Genomic DNA, 6,545 nt, shown 5'->3' on the forward strand with positions numbered 1-6,545 from the left:
AGTGTTGTAGCCATACTCCATCTAGATGCAGAATAGATGCCTAGGCCTCCAGATTTTTTATTCAAGCAAATTTGATCCCATGAAATAAGAGGAGTTTTGTGAGCTTGTTCAGAGTTGCCCCAAAGAAAATTCCTGCATAGTTCATCAATTTTCTGAAGCACTCTCACTGGCAGAACATAATTAGAAATCCAGTAATTTTGTATACCAAGGATAACACTTTTGATTATTTGTAATCTTCCTGCATAAGAGAGAGATCTGTTTTTTAAACAAGACCGGAATTGACCTGCTATCTTGCTGAAGAGAGTAGAGCAATCCATGTAAGATAAACATTTACAGATCAGAGGAACACCTAGATATGTGATGGGTAAAACTCCTTCAGAGAAGTTTAGAAGGTTTGAAACAAGGCCTTTCAGATTATCATCAATGCCTCCATAAAAAACTTTGCATTTTCCAGGATTTGCCTCAAGACCTGATACAGCACTAAAATGTTTAAAGCACTTGTAAAGCAGATTGACTGAATGAAGATCACCTTTAGAAAAGAGGAGAAGGTCATCCGCAAAGATTAAATGAGTGATTTTGAGATTTCCACATCTAGGATAGAATTTGAAAGTCCTATTATCCTTGAGTAAATCCAACTGCCTTGAGAGATACTCCATGCCCAAATTGAACAAGTATGGTGAGAGGGAGTCACCTTGTCTTAAAGGCCTCTCACCTTTGAAGTAGCCATGAAGGGTGCCATTTAAAGAAATGGAATACTTGGGGGGTAGTAATGCATACCATAATCCAATTAACCATCTTGACTGGAAAACCAAGGCCTTTAAGCATATCATTTAGAAAATCCCAGTTAATAGTGTCAAATGCTTTTTTGATATCAATGCTCAACATAATTCTGGGAGAGATATGTTTTCTACTATAGTTTTTCACTATCTCATGAGCTAGTAAGATGTTACTTGATATTTGTCTACCTCTCACAAAAGCACTTTGAGCCTCGTTGATCAAAATCCCCATAACAGGTTTAATCCTGTTGGCTAGAATTTTAGAAATTATCTTATAAAGACAATTGCAGCAGGCAATGGGTCTGAAATCAGATGGAGTCTTAGGACACTTTATTTTTGGAATCAGAGTGATTGATGTAGCATTGATCATTCCCAGAAGCTTACCAGTTCTAAAAAAATCATTTATGGCTTTTGTTACCTCATCCCCAATGATATGCCAGGCAGATTTATAAAATGCCATACTATACCCATCAGGCCCAGGAGCTTTATCATCACCCATGGAGAAGACTGCACTTTTAATTTCCTCTTTGGACACTGGAGAAGACAAGGAACTAGCTTGAGCCTCATCCAGACATGGACCATTGGAAATAATATCAGCATCAGGCCTAGATGTTTTTGTAGTTTTAATTAAGACCACAAATTGGTTTAATTAAAACTACATAATTAAACTACAAATTTCTTTGCTAAGAATGCATGGGCACACATACAAAAAGTTAGAACGTATGAAATGTAAAAGCTTTTTTGCATTTGTGATGATGGAAATATTATAGTTCTCTATGTCAAAATTAATGCTTTCTTAGTTATCTTTTATTTAGTACTAGAAATCTGACATGTGCAAATGCATGTTATAGTAAGAAATTATTTTACATTTTTAATATAAAAAATAATTTATCCTATTTATTGAATGTGTGAATTTATAGTGAATGTATAAAGGGTGAGGATTAGATGATTTTCTCTGAGAAATTATATTTTTATCATTATTATTTGACCTTGGTATTTTTTTACTAATTTTTCTTATATATATAAAATAATAATAATAATATAGATTTATCAAAGAAACTTGACGCTATCATTTGAAGTATATCTACCGTTCAAAAAAATGATCACTTTTTCTTTGTTTCATTTATAAAATAAAATACAACAGATATGTGGGTTCAACTATTATTTTCAAGTCATTGAATAGTCTACAATGTTCTTAAAAAAAGAGAAAATTAAGGTAAGGAAAAAGAAAAAGAAAAATCTTCTTTATAAAATTACCTTTTTACTCTTTGCATTACAATGGAAATGAGGACATGTCCATCCATCATCTAAAATTTTGACTGTCCATACTTGGTTTTCTATATAGTAGTATAAATGTAATTTAAGTCTATGTTGTGCGTTTGATTTACGCGTGAGTTATGTAATGGGTCATGTGACTTGCATAAGTTGTACTATGTAGATAGTGTCACATGGATGGCTAGGATGTAATTAGTCGAAAGAACAAGGGATTTATAGTTAAGTGAGTTTGCCCTGAGATATTTTTTGTGATATGACGAGAATATAAAAAACTATCTCTCCCCCAAATTCCTCTAAGCCCTCTTCTCCTACTTCTCTACAAATCCTCAAACTCTTCATTATTGGCCAAATCAAGACCAACATAATTGGTATCAGAGCTTAGGTGGATCATCTTTATTGGTTTGAGCAAAAGGAGTAAGAAACCAATTCAGGAAAAAGAACAAACCCTTGAGAGAGATTTTAATAGCAACTTCCTCAAGTATGGGTATGAACATCAATCAATCGTTTATTCCTATTTTTTGGTGGAAACTATGATTATTGGAGTATCAAAATTAAAACACTCTTCATCTCACAAGAGACTTGGGATTTGGTGGTAGATGGATTTGAAGAACTAACTACATCTACAACTTTAACCAACAGTGAGAGAGAGAACAAGAAGAAATATGCCAAATCCCCCCTTTTCTTCATTCAACAAGCAATATCGAAGAAGGTTTTTCTAGGAACCATCGGAGCCTCTAAATCTAAGGAGGCATGAGACATCTACGATTGGACTTTCAACGAAACAACCAAGGTGCAAACCATCAAACTTCAAACTCTTAGAAAGGAGATTAAAAATTTGAGAATAAAAGAGAATGAAAGTAGGAAAGATTACATCTCTAAAATTAAAAATTAAGGATATTGTTAATCAAATGAATAGTTATGATGAAAAGATTAATATGTGAGAAAATTTTGATTAGCCTTCCACTAAAGGCTGATATTATTATTGCTACGTACTGTTGAGATTTGGAAAGGCCTATTAGGAAGATGAGTTAAGCTAATATATTTGAACCCAATTAGGTCAAAAAGTATTGCTTATTGGACGATGAATCTTAAGCATATTTAGCCATCTATTCATCTTACTCTCCATCCGATATAGGACTAAATCTCACTTCATGCCTTTTACCAAACCAAACCTCACGTAATCGAATGGATGTGAGACAACTGCCTTATAGCTATCATTGAAGAAACTAAAGATATCTCTATTTTGAGTGCACATGAGTTGATGGGTCTCTTGAATTTCATAATCAAACAATAGTGAAACTTTAAGATGTGAAAGAAATGCAAGAGGAAGAGGAAGAAATGCAAGAGGAAGAGAAAGAAACAACTTTTAAGCAAAAAAACTATGAAGGAAATCAAGCTCGATGTAATATTGCAAGATGTCTTCTCATGTTGAAAAAATATTATTGGTTCAAGGACAAGCCTCAATGCCACAATTGCAAGAAGTTTGGGCATGCTATAAAAGATTATAGATTCAACAATGAGTAGGCAGACTATACTAAGGAGAAAGAGAGTGGTGAGAACACTTTCTATGCATGCCAAATCACCTCCGAGTACACAAATGTTGTGGTTCATTGATTGCGGGTGTAGCAATCATATAACCAGAGGCAACTCTATACTTCTGGATATTGGTGCTTCTATTGCCTCTCAAATGAAGATGGAAAATGGTGCAATTGTTCAAGGAAAGGGTAAAGACATAATTTCCATTCACATAGGGGAGAAAGTTTATTCGAGATGTTCTATTTATTCTGGATCTTGATGAAAATTTTCTTAGTGTTGGGCAATTGATGGAGCATGGGTTTATTGTCAACTTTCAAGATAATGTATGTAATATATATGATAAAGGGAGGCCAAGAGAACTTATGACAACTATTAAAATGGAGAAGAATAGAAACTTTTCTCTCTGATATATTAAATACGCTGCTTTTAACATAGAGGTGAATTGTTAATCATGGTTATGGCATCAAATATATGAGCACTTAAATTTTTAAAGCTTAAGGAGTCTACATCAAAAGACAATGGAGTCCCGTATACTAAATACAAGAAAGGAATAAAGTTTACGAAGGGTGTGCACTTGAGAAACAACATCGAGATGCTTTTTTAGAAGAAAAAGTATGGAGAGGCAAAACACTATTGGAGCTCGTTCACACTAATGTATGCGTTCCTATGAAAACTCCATCACATGCTGATAAACTCTATTTTCTAGCTTTCATTGATGATTCTCAAGAATATCTTGGGTTTACTTCATGAAGTGCAAATAAGATTTTTTCTTTATTTTTAAGAAACTCAAGAGTCTTGTTGAGAGGCAAAGTGGGTGTTGTATCAAAGTGCTTAGAAGTGATCAAGGAGGTGAATGCAACTCAAGTCAATAAAATTTGTGAAGATGTTGGCTTGCAAAGGAAACTAACCATGAGATACACACCTCGACAAAATGGAGTGGCCGCGAGAAGAAACCACATTGTTATAGAAATGACAAGATTAATGATCAAAGCTAAGGGTTTTCCAAATTACTTTTGGACCAAAGCACTCTACATGGCAATCTACTTGATGAATAAATATCCTATAAAAGCTCTTGAAAGAATCATTTTAAGATGTTTGGTTTGATATGCTATGATCATGTTGCAAAACAAAAGGGATGCAAGCTTGATGAAACTAGTGCTGTTGATGTACTAGTGATCACACAGTCAGTATGTATTCGTGGTTGGATGGTGTTGTTGAGTATTGATGTGGGCCCACTTTTTTCCCCGACTTTCATTACTGCAAAGGGGACTATTGGCGACGGACAAATCCGTCGCCAAAAGTCAAAATTACGTCGCTAAATGTTTTAGCGACGGAAAAATAGAAATTCCGTCGCTAAAACACCGTCACTATATTCAGGGTAGCTAAATCAACATTTAGCGATGGTCATTCCGTCGCTAAATATTAGCGACGGATATATAGCGACGGAAAATCCGTCGTTTATTTAGATTTTTCACTACTGCAAAGGGGACTATTGGCGACGGACAAATCCGTCGCCAAAAGTCAAAATTCCGTCGCTAAATGTTTTAGCGACGGAAAAATAGAAATTCCGTCGCTAAAACACCGTCACTATATTCAGGGTAGCTAAATCAACATTTAGCGATGGTCATTCCGTCGCTAAATATTAGCGACGGATATATAGCGACGGAAAATCCGTCGTTTATTTAGATTTTTTTTACGACGGAATTTTCCGTCGCTATTTAATTAATCGTCGCTATTTATTATTGACGACGTAAAATCCGTCGCCAAATTATACTTTTTTTGGCGACGTAAAATCCGTCGCTATATTTTTTGGCGACGGAAAACCCATCGCCAAAAGTTGTACTAGTGCATGTTGGCGTGTCAGTTTTCCATCGCTAAAAGAGCTTTTAGCGACGGATATTCCGTCGCTAAAAGAGCTTTTAGCGACGGATATTCCGTCGCTAAAAGTAATCTGAAATTTTTTAAAAAATTATTTGAAAATTTGAAATACCTGTACAATATATTTCACAGTAATAACAAAATAATAACATGTACAATAAATTTACACAACACAAGCACATATAACACATTTCATTCTCACGCATATATAACAATTATTTTACTAAAAACATAATAAATATCCCAACATTATAAATGTTATTTATACAGCACACCCATTGTTTTCAATGTTAACCTCCTTCACCTTGGCCGGGTCGTGGGCTCGCTGATCCGGAATAGAATCCGGTGGTAGTGGCGCAGCTTCTACAGCTGCGCTATATGGCTCATATCGGCGCTCCTCCAATACATCTGCAGCCTGAGGAGGCGACGGCGGCATCTCTACATGCTGGGCAGGATCAACGAGTGTCTCCGCATCAGGTGGAGCATCTCCTCGTCCTGTGTCCTGTGGCGGCCCGTCATGTGTAGCAGCGATGCGGCCTGCGTAGGAAATGTGAAAAAATAATGTTAGGCTCGTATTAATAGTTTATAGAAATGTACAGATATAATAAATAAATAAAAATACCTGACGTAGAGCCATGTGCGTCGCCTCCAGAATGTCTACCAATAAGTCTCTCAAGCGCTCTCTTACGTAATCCTTTTGTCATCTATACTTTGAAAACATAATGAGTACCCAACAAAACTATAATACATGACAAAAACTGATACATGATAACCAGTCAAACAGATAATATAAAGGCAATACTATAATACATAACACAAACTGATACATGATTAACAGTCAAACAGATAATATAAAAGCAATACTGTACTACATGACACAAACTGATACATGATAACCAGTCAAAAAGATAATATAAAGGTAATACTATAATACATGACAAAAACTGATACATGATAACCAGTCAAACAGATAATATAAAGGCAATACTATACTACATAACACAAACTGATACATGTTAACCAGTCAAACAGATTCATGAATGTTCTTTTTAAATCATAACCAATCATTATATTATTATG

Source organism: Asparagus officinalis, chromosome 8 (assembly GCF_001876935.1).
Source record: "Asparagus officinalis chromosome 8, Aspof.V1, whole genome shotgun sequence".
NCBI classification, from domain to species: domain Eukaryota; kingdom Viridiplantae; phylum Streptophyta; class Magnoliopsida; order Asparagales; family Asparagaceae; genus Asparagus; species Asparagus officinalis.